Source organism: Nannobrachium achirus (assembly GCF_963921795.1).
Source record: "Nannobrachium achirus genome assembly, chromosome: 7".
Lineage (NCBI taxonomy): Eukaryota > Metazoa > Chordata > Actinopteri > Myctophiformes > Myctophidae > Nannobrachium > Nannobrachium achirus.
Genome location: NC_137816.1, coordinates 21,223,908 through 21,238,953, shown reverse-complemented (window position 1 = coordinate 21,238,953; position 15,046 = coordinate 21,223,908).

Below are 15,046 nucleotides of genomic sequence, written 5' to 3'. Positions count from 1 at the left end.
CTAAAATATGAACCCTTGTTGTAAAAAAAAGTTGTCCTTTACTGTAAAGTTTGGTCTGCATTCTCTTTAATACAAGTCACAGTTAAAAGGGTAGGCCTACTCCTGTTTTGGGGGCAATGCTTCAGTGTATTGGAGAGTTTAGCCTCAGTCAACAGGGGGAACAAGATTTCACCATGAAGTGAGCTGTGCTATCTGCGAGTTGACTTCATTAAGCGTCCCGCGATGCTTGGCCAATGTGACCCTATAGCCAAAGTAGCCTTATGTACAAACAGACACCAATCAAACAGTCCGGACAGACAGACACAGGACAAACAGACAAAGCCAGATGTAGGAGCAGTTAGCACGTCTTAAAAACAAAAAGAAAACATCATATGCAACATATTTGGGTTAACCATTTAACTTAATGGTTGGTACACTATGGAAGTGATCTACTGGAATTCTTTGTGTGTGAAACAAACAAAAAAATATGGTTTGAGTTGAACATAAAATCAAATCAAATATGGTAACTCCTCTGCAAACTACTTAAGCCAATAAATCAATTAACTAGCAGACTGTAAAAACAATAAACAAACAATGTAACTTATTTCCATGTGTGGCTGTGTCACAGCTTATAATACATAAGCTGTGTACTATACCCTTCACACATCAGGGAATTGTTATTATTGTATTATGATGGATTTTCAATTTAAGTATTTATTTGAACAACAATAGAATGTGAGGTATAGATGGTAATCAGAATATGCTCAGTTTCCAGGGAGATTTATGAGCTTTTTCAAGAATACATTAACAGGAGTTTGCAATATCTCCATGTCAAGGAGCCCTAGTTATGTGAAGAATTGAGGGATTGGCCCACTCTGTGGAATAATTACATTTAGTGATACAATAGTTCCCTCTAGTGTTTGTAAAACCACACTTAAATTAGGAGTCCTCTCTGTGGATTAACAGTTGCACTGTAAAGTCCATTCTGATATATGTTTTTAATGAAAACAAATAGTAAAAAAGACTATACTACATCTACACAACCTTCAGAATAAAAGCATATTTTATAATCGTTTGGTCTCTATAGTATACCAACATGACGGTGTCATATCTCACAAGTCATTTTATATATTTAAAAAAAATCATTTTAATCCAATCGGTCGCCATTTTCTAAAAAATGTTTTAATGTATCAGAGTGCAGCTACCCCTCCCAACGGATGGGGTCCCGTAGTTGAAAGTATATTGAGAAAAATCGGAGAAAATGGCTAACAATTGGATTAAAATGATTTTTATTAAACAATTTGGAAGATACGGGTAATTCTGCTTAAAGGAGTCATCCAGACCAAAACACATATAGGGTTAAATCTGTCTTTTATCATACCCCTTTATACCTGCTTTAGTCGATTTTTTTCATAGCTGCCCCTGTTGCTAGATTTCGGCTGCCCCTGTTGCTAGATTTTGCGGGCCCTCTCATAACTAACAGAGTAGATAGACTTTATACTAGTGCGGTTATTTCTTCAGCTTCAAAGTTAGTATTTTTTTATTGGATTGTGTTTACACAACGTCCTGAGACCAACCAAACCGCTGTTTTGACCTCACAGGCACCCTTACTTGTCAAACGGCTTCTGCTCTGCACCAGAGCAGGGAGAGGAGATGCTAGAAAGGGAGGGGAGGGAGGGGTCGGTTTGACAGGGTGCCTGTGAGGTCAAAACAGCGGTTTGGTTGGTCTCAGGACGTTGTTGAAATGAAAACAGCAAAAATCGAACCGTATCGTTTTATTTTGTATCGTATCGAATCGGCAGTGCAAAGAATCGATTGTATCGATACTACCTACTTGTGCATTGTATTTAGCATTTTTAAGGAGAAAAAAATGAAAAGGAGGGGTTTCATTACTTTTCCTTTCCATATAGCTACACTGGTCCATCGATAAATGTGTTTAATCTCTGGGTTCATGTCAAGGTGCAGGTTTGTCAATATACAATGTCCATGTATTTGGCAGATAATCACTGTATTTACTTATTTATATCCATAATAATATATGTTTCCCTTAAAAACCTGCACTATCCACACCTTTCACACAGATTTAATTTCTTTGCTAAATAGTTACTATATCGATTTTAAATCATTGAATCGAATCGTATCGTATCACCATGAATGAACCAATATCGTTCATGTATCGTATCGTCAACCATGTATCGTGATATGTATCGAATCGCTATTAAAATGTATCGTTACACCCCTAAGGGGCAGCTATGAAAAAATTGAATAAAGCAGGTATAAAGGGGTATGATAAAAGACAGATTTAACCCTATATGTGTTTTGGTCTGGATGACTCCTTTAAGTGTACCATACATCCGTGACCACGATGAAGCACGTCACCCTCTTGTGTAATATTGCTTAAACAGCCTGACTAGTAGATTTCCAGTATTCCAGCACTCTTAGCCTGTTCACTTTATGCAGTGACAGCAGACTGTCATTCCTTGTGGATTATCGCTAACACTGCTTCTCCTCTCCTCTCCAGTTTCCCGGAATTCTAAGATGAGGCGGGGCAGCCAGCAGAGCCCACACCCCTCTTCTCCCCCTGTGTTAACCTGTGGTTAATAAACGTGTCCTCATCAAATCAGAATATGCCATTGGATTTCCAATCAATTCAATTCAATCGAGTTTAGACAAACAAACAGCTCCAACATCTGGCTTTGTCCGGGCCCAAAAAATTGTCTGGGCCCTGAAGAGTGGCCTACATCTGGCCTAGATAAAACTGCATGAAGTGAACAGGCTAAGAGTGCTACTAATACTGGAAATCTAGTCAAGAAAAAATAAAATGTCTCAAAGTTAGTTGTATGCCCAGGCCACTATTCAGCCTAGTTGTGGCTACTGGCTACTATTTTTGAGCTGGACCGACAGCAGATTTTGATTCGGCATATTTTCTGAAATTCAAGACTATTTTGGTTTCATTTGGGTCAGTGTGGAGCGGTTCAAATGCCCAGACGCTTTGACACTTAAAATAATTTGAATGAGTGGTCTATGCTTGACATTGTTGCTTGTCGTTTGTTGTGCAGGTGCATTGGTGTGTGTGTGTGTGTGTGTGTGTGTGTGTGTGTGTGTGTGTGTGTGTGTGTGTGTGTGTGTGTGTGTGCGTGTGCGTGCGTGCGTGCGTGTGTGTGTGTGTGTGCGTGCGTGAGTGAGTGAGTGCGTGCGTGCGTGCGTGTGAGAGAGAGAGAGAGATAAAGAGAAAAAGAGTAGTCGTGTGACTTCTGTGATCTTCAACACAGGATTTAAGAAACCCAGGCTCAAAGTACTGTATTAGTGGGTGGCAGTGGCTCAGGGGGTAGAGTGACCGAATGGGATCTTGTTTGATCCCGGGTTCCATCAGAGTTAGTGTCGAAGTGTCCTTGAGCAAGATGCTGAACCCTGAATTGCTTCCGATGAGCAGATTGTTACCTTCCTTGCATGGTTTCCTCTGCCGTCGGTGTGAGAGTTTGTGGGTGAATGTAATGCACAATCGTTGTAAAGCCTTGTGTTGCACTGACTAGCATTGACTGTTATGTACACTTTTTGTTTGGCACTGTTTGTTAAGTTGTGCTTTGAGTACAGCTTTTTTGTGTGTGTGTGACGTGTCTCTTATGAGCGTTGAATGTTTCGCGGTCACTTTATGTATATTCTTCTCTTTTTTTGCGACAGATTTTTCGACACTACCTACCTACCTACCTACCTACCTACCTACCTACTTTTACCTACCTACCTACCTACCTACCATTTTAGTACTGCCAACACCACCACCAAGAGCAGCAACAGGGCTATGGGTGCGTGATAAACAAATTATCGCCACATCGTTGTTGCCTGAGTTTATCCAACCAGAGGCCAAATTTACATAGTGACTGGGTGATTGACTAAACATCTCTAAACCAATCAAAAGAAAGGTGACTATGTTCATAAGTTCAGCACAAAAAGCAATACAGTGAAAGGATGAGGCGGGAAGGGAATGGTCAGAGGAGGCAAAGTAGAGAGTAAATCATTTGGAGGATTTGTTATCAGGAAGACAGACAGTCTGAAGAAGAGACTTCACCAAAACACTTAACTCAGAGATCTGAGACTCTCTTCTGGCATCCAAAACGTGAGATCACTTTAACCTTGAGTTCATTGTTTATTATTTATTATAGTTGCTGTTTTCAGAAGAACGTTGCTAAGAGTTATTGTAACTAAGTTCATTGTTATATTCAGTTAACTTTTATTTAAATCCAGCCATTATATTTTTCTCTTCTGAACCAGTTGCGGCGCACACGCACAGCCTTAAGATGAATGACACCCAGGGAAATGGCACCAACTCCTCCATCCCCTTCACATCCTCAGAAAACGACACAACGCAGACACTACTAATTACTCTCAGCTCTATCAACATCATCCTGGGTCTCCCCATCAACAGCTACGTTCTGCGCCTGATACTGAGTGGAGCTGGTGGGACGATAGCCTCAGAATTCTTTTATCTCAACCTGACTGCATGTGTGATCGTATTTTCCCTGGCCTCTGTCTTTGACTTTGCATGGATCGTCACATACAAAAGCATTTTTATCATGGTTTGCTCCTTTTTCAAAACATTTTTCTTCACCATTCCATTGTTCCAGTGTTGTATCTGTGTGGAGCGTTACATAGCGGTGGTTCACCCTGTGGTATTTCTCAGGTACAAAGCTCTTCGGTACAGGGTGGCCTGTTGCTGTGTTCTTTGGCTGATTGTGCTTACATTCAGCTCGTTAACTGTTTGGTCAGTTACAGTGGTTTGTTACATCTGTCCAGGCCTTTACATTGCATGCATTTCTGTGATGTCTTTCTGCTGCGTCTCGGTCCTCAGAGCTCTGAAACAGCCTGGACCAGGAGAAGGACAGAGGGACAGTGGGGAGGGAAAAGACGTGAAGAGAAGGGCTTTTAAAATAATTCTGATCAGCTTGATAGTAATGTTAGTGACTTCAATTAGCTATATTACCTATGCTCTTACTATTAATATACCAAAACATTCCGGCTATGATGTTTCTATATTCATATCATATACAATAGCCATGATGTCAGGGTTTGCTCATCCTTTGCTTTACATCTACAAAGCTGGGAAACTGTTTTGTTTCAAGGGGTTCTGAAAGCAGGATAGATATTTTGTTTATGTATCATCTTTGTGTTTTAAATCAATCTAAATGTGCCACTGTGTCAGCGAAAAAAACTAATTATTATATATATATATATTTTTTTTTTCTTTTTTTTGCTCCTTTGGTCAATAGACATAGAACACAGATGTGTGTGTGTGTGTGTGTGTGTGTGTGTGTGTGTGTGTGTGTGTGTGTGTGTGTGTGTGTGTGTGTGTGTGTGTGTGTGTGTGTGTGTGTGGCCACAGTGGTCAGGGCGCCTGTTCAGAGAGGGGTGGAACTGGGGAGGATAGCGTGTACCTCCGCATGCGTTACGCTCCCCCCCCCCCCGGTGATGCTCCTTAATGCCAGGTGAAAAGAAGATGGTGGCATGACGGATCGGGTATCGAAGGAGACCCGTTGTTGTCTTCACCCTCCCAATGAGTACTATGGGGATTAGCAGGGATGGGTCTAGCGTAGAGTATGGGAATGGGAGAATTGGCTTAACACTAAATTGGGTATATGGAGGGGAAAAAGGTTTTCTTTTATTATACTTTATGGGCAGGGTCTCTTTTCTTTATACTGAATTTGTACGAACCGTGATGGCCTCAGATCGTGTGCTATTTTGTACCAATGATTGTGATGGGAATGGGACTTGGGGTGTCATCAATATGTGTGTGTACCTGCCTCATCGTTACACTGTACCTTAATAAAAAAGATTTGAAAAGAAAGAAAGAATGGCCTATTTAGGGACCTTTGATATAAATATACACAAAAATGGTTTATTTTCATTTGTTTGGCATCTAGTGTTAGGAATGCCCATATGATTACCACGGATAAGCTCTATAAGTGTGAAAAAACGTATTTTTCATTTCACTGGGTCTTTAAGGGTTAGTATAGAGTTTGGTACAGGATCTGGGAAGGATGTCACCCAAGACATACTCTGACACCAGTTAATAGCATTTCCTTTATCAATGTTGTCTGACAGATTAATATCCACTGGATAAATTATTTGACTAGGCTACTTTTAATTTGTACAATTTCACACGATTGTGATGGAACACATTGCATTAGAGGAAAATAAAACGTTATTAAAGATCCCACTTTATTGGTTGTTAACATTGAATCATCATGTTCAAGTTCAATGACATTTTATTAAAGTGCCATATCACAACAAGTTGTCTCAAGACACTTAGAGAGCAGAGACCAGCCAGGCTCTAGGATGGACGGCCATCTGCCTCGACCGTGTCGGGGGAGGGGAGACAGATCATCTGTGTTCTATGACAGGTCCTTTTGATCTTATGGTCCTCAGCTTGGGGATCTTTTTTTTTCTTTTTTTTTTAAGATGTTTTTTGGGTCTTTTTATGCCTTTATTGACAGACAGTAGATCGACAGGAAATGGGGGGAGAGACGGGGAGAGACACACAGCAAACCTAGGTCGGGCTCAGTAATCGAACCAGTGACCTGCTGCAGGCTACACAAAGCCTATGTATATGCGCCCGGACCAGTAGGCCATCAGGGGCAACTTGAGGATCTTTTACATGAAAATGTTTGAGAACCTCTGTTCAGGTTCCCCACACATTTTTACAGATTCATTCTCAAAACTATTCCATAACATTTACCACATTTCCAGACCTACGGTATATAGCATAATTATGTATATTATGGTGCGATATGAGGCTCTTATTCCAGTGTCTATCAATGCACCAAAGCTGTTACTTTACATAAAGAACAGATCTACAAGCTAGCTTTATAGCTTTATAGTAGATCTATTTTTTTTTGTCACATGACGTCCCCGTAGGCCTATATACATTAGGCCACCCTCACGCAGCTTTTGCCATGTTACATATTTTAGTCAGAGGGAAATCTTATGCTGGTTTTAATACATGATCATTCAGTTGGTGATACAAGCATGAACTTTGGCACAGATGACCTTCATATGACCCTAATTGATAACAAACCTCCAGGCAGAATATCACAGTATATCACTTTGCTGGAGCTGTAAGTCTTTGCTTTCCCCCTCATTTTGATATAATATATATATGTTCTGGAGGTATTTCTATCTAAGATCAAAAATAACACTAGGTTCCACTTCCAATATGGCGTTGTATTTTCCAATATGCTTGCTGATAAATTGCAGAAATGTACATCTGCTTATTACATTTCTATTTAAATCGATCGAATATTTCTACAATACTATATTGTTACAAAACCTGTATATCCAGTCATTTTGGGGCATAGACAAGAAGTTGAATAAAATGAAGTCTGATAATGATATACCTACGTATGTACCGTGCATGTTCACAATTACATCATGTATACTTAAGACCTTTTTTAAAAAACATTTCATTGTTGCACATTTTAGATAGTCGGTTGTAAAACTTAACATATGACCTCATGCATCCACGGTTCATTCTGTCTGCTGTTGTTGTAACAGGCAGGTGGTGGATGGTGGTGGTTTAAAATGATGCATCATGGAGCAGCACATCCTTATTTGAATCATGTCACGCACAGGCCAGTGTTGCCAGATTATGCGAGAAAAACAAACAACCAGCTCTATGAAAACAAGTCCCAAAAGAAGTGACTCATAGGCTATGTGTGCACTTTAAAGTTTAAACCTACAGTATATGCATCAGAATTTTTTAAATAGCAGATCTATACAGGCTCAAAACGTGCCGCGATGTGACGCGGTGTGCACTAAGCTGCACTTGTAGATCTGCTATTAAAAAATAAAATAAAACAATTGTGGAAAAACAGGAACATGTTTGAGAGCCACTGGTTTAAACAAGGTCATTTTGGCACCCTGCAACTACCAATATTTACAAGCAACAGAAAAACAATCCCAAAGTCGATTATAATAAGTAGACCTGGCAACACTGACACAGATGTGTTGTTTCAGAAAAAACACAAGAAAAGCAAGGCGAGGCTAGTTCATTTGTTTAGCATTATATTTCAACAAGTGCTTTACATAAAACATGCAACAAGCATTAAGCTATCAAGTCACAGAACCCAACACATTATAAAAGGACATTTGAAAATAACTCAAATACAAATAAAAGGTTTTAGAAATAAAACAGAAAAATAAGAGAATAAAATTAAATAAAGTGGCAGAAAGAATTTTACCATTCACTTTATGTAACCCTATTTGAGAATTAGCAACCTACAAGCCCACAAGATTTTGGATGTGCTATTTTTATTAATTGTTTTGTTTTTCACAATGACATTTTGTGCCTTAATCCCATGTACAACGCACTGACCTTTTTGTGTTTTTCTAGCACCTTAATTAACGTCCATAATCATGCACAGAATACATCTGCTGAGCTCACATTTTATACTATCTCATGTAGACTACTATGTGTAAATATGTAGATATTTTCGTTTCTTGTTTTCTTGTTTAATCTCCATTCCACACCAACATAAAATCAATATGTTTTGAAATTCATCTTGAGAAATGTACAGCTAAGCTATATGGGACAACCACAACATGATAGACATGATAGACATGATACAACAGTGTGTAGTGAGAGAGTGCACTGTTGCTACTTCTCCGACCAAGACTGGGAGACTGATCAACCCCTCCTCGTGTGTAGCTGAGTAGCGCTATGTTTCTCCATCCAACGGAGTGTAGTCGAGAGTGCTAGGCTATCCATCCAACGGTGTGTAACCGAGAGAATGAATATACACTCATGAGCATCACATTATTGTGAAAAAAAAGAACTCCTATGTTTCACTTTGTGTGTATTAGCCACTTTGTTAGTATTAGTACAGATATCATTCTCCAAGTACATAATGGAGATCCGTGCTCATACACATATTAAAGTAACTGATGTCACGGACAGAACGGCCCATACAAGTATACATGCAAGTGTGTTGTGTTTGCACCGCTCACTTTGCACAGGTGTGATTCTTTTTCATGTCTTTGATTTGGGAAATTGTGCCGTTTTGCGGGACGCGGGACAGCCAGTCCAATTTCAGGACTATCCCGGGACGGGTGGTCACCCTAGCCTAGGCACGAGTCACCCTAATAAAGTGTTCCCTTATTGGCCTAAGCCATTGGTCCTCAAAGTGGGGTCCTTGGGGGGGGATTCATGTGTTTATGTAAAGAAAAAAAAAAGTGTTTTGCAAGAATCGGCCTCATGGTGGCGCTAGAAGAGGGTCATGTGAGAATTGATTGGCAGACAAGGAGTGTGTATGCAAAATTTGGCATGGATCGGGGCAACGGTTGCGGAGATATGAGCAGGGCAAAAGTGTGACGTGTGACAGACAGACTGACTGACGGACTGACTGACGGACTGACTGACGGACAACTGGTCGAGGTTTTGATAGTAACTGCGACCTGGCAGTCGCAATTACTGGCTCCCTAGTCGAACCTACCACTTCTGGTAATTAGCCCAAAACTCCCATAACTACCAGTAAGACTCCCTAATCGGGAGATAAGCGACCATCAGGTCACAGTATACACAAAGAGGCCTGTAAATGGCATTGGTTCGACCCACAAGTTTGTACGACAAACGGTTGATGAGTAAAGCCAAATAAAGTTTCGGCGAATCAAAGGAGGGGGCGGGGCAAAGTTAAACCAATTAAGGTGAAGGATTGTTAATGAAGTTAATTGACACCACCCACGTGTGTACGAAAAACAGTTAATGAGTAAAGCCAAATAAAGTTTGGGCCAATCAGAGTAGGGGGTGGGGCAAAGGTAAACCAATTAAGGTTAAGGACTCTTAATCAAGTCAATTGATACCACCCACAAGTTAAACCAGGGTCCCCGGGAATTCCCCGTTAGTAGGCCAGTTGGGGTGTTGATTTGGTCATTTTTGCACTATTTGGCGGCGGTGGCAGGGGGTCCCTGGGGGTCCGTGGAGGTCCGGGGGTCCTGAAGGTTGTGGTTTGGCAGGCAAGGAGTGTGTGTGGAAAATATCACATGGATAGGGGCAACGATGGCAGAGATATGAGTAGGGCAAAAGTGTGACGTGACGTGACGTGACGTGACGTGACGTGACGTGACGTGACGTGGCGTGACGTGACAGACTGACGGACGGACGGACTGACAGACAGCCGGTGGAGGTTTTGATAGTAAATGCGACCTGACGGTCACAATAATAGGAGTATATGGTTATGCCAATTGATAAAACCATTCTTAACATTGTAGTAAAGTCATATAGGTTACACATTCCACATGTTAGTGGTAGGCCTATAGCAGGAGAACGAATTGGAGCCTTTTTAGAGCAAAAAAAAAAGGCTGAACGTGATTAGTGGAGCTGCCTGTGGTGATGTAGTTGTGGACGTCCTTGACAGAAGTAGTTAGTCAGGTACATGGGTATCTTGGTGGAGTAGTGTATCTTGTACACCAAGCCCATTGCAAGATGCTGTGGTGATAAGCAGTGGGCCTGAGAAGAAAGGCCAAGCAGGACCCTGATCAGTTTGTTCTGGGCTGTTAGGAGCTTTAACTTTAGGGGATTTGGAGCATCACTCACAATACCATGCGAGGATACCATAGTCAATGAAGTGAAGTTTTCACTGGACAGGTTTACCTCTAAGATGCAGCCCCCCCCCCAGGTAGGATATTTCGCTCTGGGAAAAAAAAGAAAACACTTCCCTGAAAATTCTGATTCTGACATAAAATAAAATGATTAATTTGTTATTTTAACATTCTAACCACAAGCCAGTACGCTGCTCATTTGGAGTTTGTTTTAACAACCATTTTGATTTATTGTATTGTATTTATTGTACATTCACTCACATGTTCATTAATCTGAGCGTGTTTGAAAGATCTCCTCATTAGATGTGAAAATTAATTATCTTCCAATCATCACACCTGTTGAGCCAGTATTTCATAGCCCTGGGCCAGATGTAATCGGTGGTAAACATGCATGCTACCACCTGGGCATAGTCTGCTGTTGGCACTGATTGGATTAAGCAAAGCCTAGACCAAGGTACACACATACACATTTACACTCGAAGGACCACAATGGAAACAAGCTCTCTTTTCTTGTCTTTTTCTTTTTTTTATCCTTTTGACAGATATGTGCAAATTGTGCATACATGGTTATGTCTACAATGATTAAAAACAAATAATGTATTTTTATTTGTTTTGCACTTTTCATTCCCTGGGAATTTCCCTCAGAATGCTACATAGTTAAAGACATACTGACAGTATAAACTACACAAATAATTTCTCACCGAAAAGGCCTTCCTAAATAGATTTTTTTTGGCCTGACTAAGAGTCCAGGGTTTTGCGGTTTGGCTCATTGGACTTGTCATCTAACAAGGTTAAATGATGAATTGAGCCTCCATGCACCGCTTGAACAATATCCAAAATAGACAGTTAATATTTGAAAAGATCAAATACAAAAATGGTGTTTAATGATGATTCTGGTAGGCTACCTCTAGACAGGCATGCTAAAAATATTAACCTATTTTACATGTGTTAAACATACTGAAATACGCGGGGGGGCTCTCTCCATTCCGACATGTCGCCACTCCGACAGTGACTTCTTATTGTCGGAGTGGCAACACTTCCATAGAGGTTAAGGTTAGGGTAAGAGATAGGGTTAGTGTTTGTCGGAAAAGTTTGTCGGAATGGAGAGATGCACCCGAAATACGCATCCATGATAGATACCAGAGCTTGCAATGGCTAAATCTCAATTACTATGGTTTTTATGTCCAACTCAACGTAGGTTATAGGGCTCAAGTATGTGGCTGAAATTGCTAAATCCAAGATGGCGTCCATCCTAAGGTGCTGGTAATTGAATACTTTATTAACTTAAAATATAGTAGACCTCTGGGTGACTCCGGCCAACTAAAAATTATATTTAACCACTTGAACCATACCAAATGACCACCCTAACTCTGAGGAATCCTATCCAAACTATACCCACCTGGGTATAGTTTGTTGTTGCCAGACAACAACCCAGTCTCCAGACAAAATGTCAGTATACTGACGTTTTGGGAACTCAATTTATGTCGATATCGGACATTTTTTTTCGCTAAAAAATGTCATCTGTTGACATTCAGTCTATCTGGCATTAATCCAATAACCACAGAATGTCTGCATTTTGACATTTCCTTCTCTCTCTCTCTCTCTCTCTCTCTCTCTCTCTCTCTCTCTCTCTCTCTCTCTCTCTCTCTCTCACGTCTGTCTCTCTCTCCTCTCTCTCTCTCTCTCTCTCTCTCTCTCTCACGTCTCTCTCCCTCTCTCACGTCCGTCCGTCCGTCCGTTCCGTCCGTCCGTCCGTCCGTCTCTCTCTCTCTCTCTCTCTCTCCTATGTCTCTCTCTCTCTCTCTCACGTCTCTCACTCTCTCTCTCTCACGTCTCTCACTCACTCTCTCTCTCACGTCTCTCACTCTCTCTCTCTCTCTCTCTCTCTCTCTCTCTCTCTCTCTCCTACGTCTCTCTCTCTCTCTCTCTCACGTCTCTCTCTCTCTCTCACGTCTCTCTCTCTCTCTCTCTCTCTCTCTCTCTCTCTCTCTCTCAACGGTCTCTCTCTCTCTCACGTCTCTCCCCCTCTCTCTCTCTCTCTCTCCTACGTCTCTCTCTCTCTCTCTCTCTCACGTTTCTCTCTCACGTCTCTCTCTCACGTATCTCTCTCTCACGTCTCTCTCTCACGTCTCTCTCTCCATCTCTCTCTCACGTATCTCTCTCTCACGTCTCTCTCACGTCTCTCTCACGTCTCTCTCTCACGTCTCTCTCTCTCTCTCTCTCTCTCTCTCTCTCTCTCAAATCTCTCTCTCTCTCTCTCTCCTACGTCTCTCTCTCTCTCACGTCTGTCTCTCTCTCTCTCTCTCTCATCACGTCTCTCTCTCTCTCTCTCTCTCTCTCTCACGTCTCTCTCTCTCTCTCTGTCTCTCTCCTCAAAATCTCTCTCTCTCTCCTCTCTCTACGCCTCTCTCTCTCTCACGTCTGTCTCTCTCTCTCTCACGTCTCTCTCACGTCTCTCTCTCTCTCTCTCTTCTCTCTCTCTCTCTCTCTCTCTCTCACGTCTCCCTCTCTCTCTCTCACGTCACAGTAACTATCAAAACCTCCACCGGCTGTCAGTCTCGTCACGGCACGTCACACTTTTGCCCTACTCATATCTCCACCACCGTTGCCCCTATCCATGCCACAACTTTGCACACACACTCCTTGCCTCCCAATCCACAACCTCCACCCTCCAGGAACCCCCGGAGCTCCAGGTTAGGGTTAGGTAATGGAGGGTTTTTCGAAGATGATCCCCGGGATCATCTCCGGAACATCTAAGAACCGTAAGGCTGGTTTCGAATGGCTCCGCCCCTTCCTGTGGACGCCAGCCCCTTTAAGTGGGTACTCTAAATCCCATTGAAACCAATGTTAAAAAAAGTGCTCCAAACGTTCTGAAACTTTGCGTACCCCCCCACCCCCCCCTAAGTCGACCATTGCGAACAAATACTCTGGCCTCCGTTAAAAAAAAAATGCTCGCTAGGGGGCGTAACAGGGGGGAAAAAAAAAAACGTTATTTCCGGCTAAATGGCCAGAAGGTGGCGGCTGAGGTCCAATATGATGGTGCCTACCCCCACTAAGTTGACCCTTCCGCATCTTCTGGTACCAGATTTTTCCGGATCCGACCACCGGAAGTGGTATTTCCAGACAGGAAGGTTGTGTTCCCGGATGTAAAACCTGAAATTTTACCACTCCCTTGACTAATTTTGGACGCAAAGTCGAATGGGTACCAGTCTTATGTCTCTACGACAACCGGAAGTTGGCGTTCCTGGAAACTGCTGGACTTTTTTTAGGCCTACCTGGACTTTTTAAGCCTACCAGGTGCGTTGAGTCTGAATATACAGGTTTTATTTCAATCTAGTAACAGGAAGTGCCTCAAATAGCCACTTCCTGGTGTGTTTTAGGTAGTTCCGGGTCAGTAGGTGTTCTGATATATTTTTTTTATCAAAACTACACGTAATTTTAAGCCTTAGGTCGACACTCAGTAAGGGGAATTTCCTATTCTGATTTTATAGTAATTAAAAGAATGCTAACCCTAGCGTCGCACAGGGATGTCACACAGAAACGAAACACATATCCACGCGTGCATCTCAATGCGCTCGACAACATACTAAAAGATGAGCCCATGAGAAGCATCGGTAAGCGAACCAACACTAACCCTAGTTAGCCTAGGGTTAGCCTTTTAGCCTTAATAACTCAAAGACGATAAGACGTCAGAACTCGAAAATGAGATATGTTGTAGTGCTCTCTGAGACGAACATTTTGATGTCTCATATGTTCCTCTACGTCCTTCTTTTCCCTGGGATCTCCAATTTCACAAGGCTCATAGAGTCTATAGCCCTTAGAGGGCTTTGCCAGCAAGCCAAAGATTTCAATTCTCCTCACAGGAGTGGTTTGTGTGTGAGGAGACTTATATAGGCGCGTTCATCTCTGCGAGACGAACACGCTGATGTGTGTATCATCTCTCCTTCGCTCAGAAATGAAACACACATCATCGCGTTCGTCTCGGTTAGCAATCAAGAATCTTCTTTTGTCTCTACGCCCTCTAGAACCCGAGTTAGCCCTTCTAGAAGTGTTAGAAACGGACCGAAAGATTTTCACACAACGGACCAGCACCAACGGACTTGGCGTCAAAAAGTAAGTCAGAATAAGTGTTTTTTATCCCCAAAAATGTGTAATCATGTTCGTGGCGCGCTAATTTCGTGTCTTTTTCGCAAACGGAAAGGGTTAAAATTGTCGGAGAGACACGAAACCAATTCCCATTGGATCGGGCATCCTTCAAATATGAAAAGTGTGGCCTGCCCGAAACAAAACGTTTTTTTCTTATTTTTTTTATTGATTTTAAGGTCAAAACTCCCAGGTAGAGTGTCTATGTCGCAATTTTAAAGGGTTTAAAGTGTCGGAGAGGACACGAACCAATTCCATTGGATCGGGCATCCTTCAAATATGAAAAGTGTGCCCTGCCTGAAACAGAAGGATTTTTTTTTGAATTTTCTTATTGATT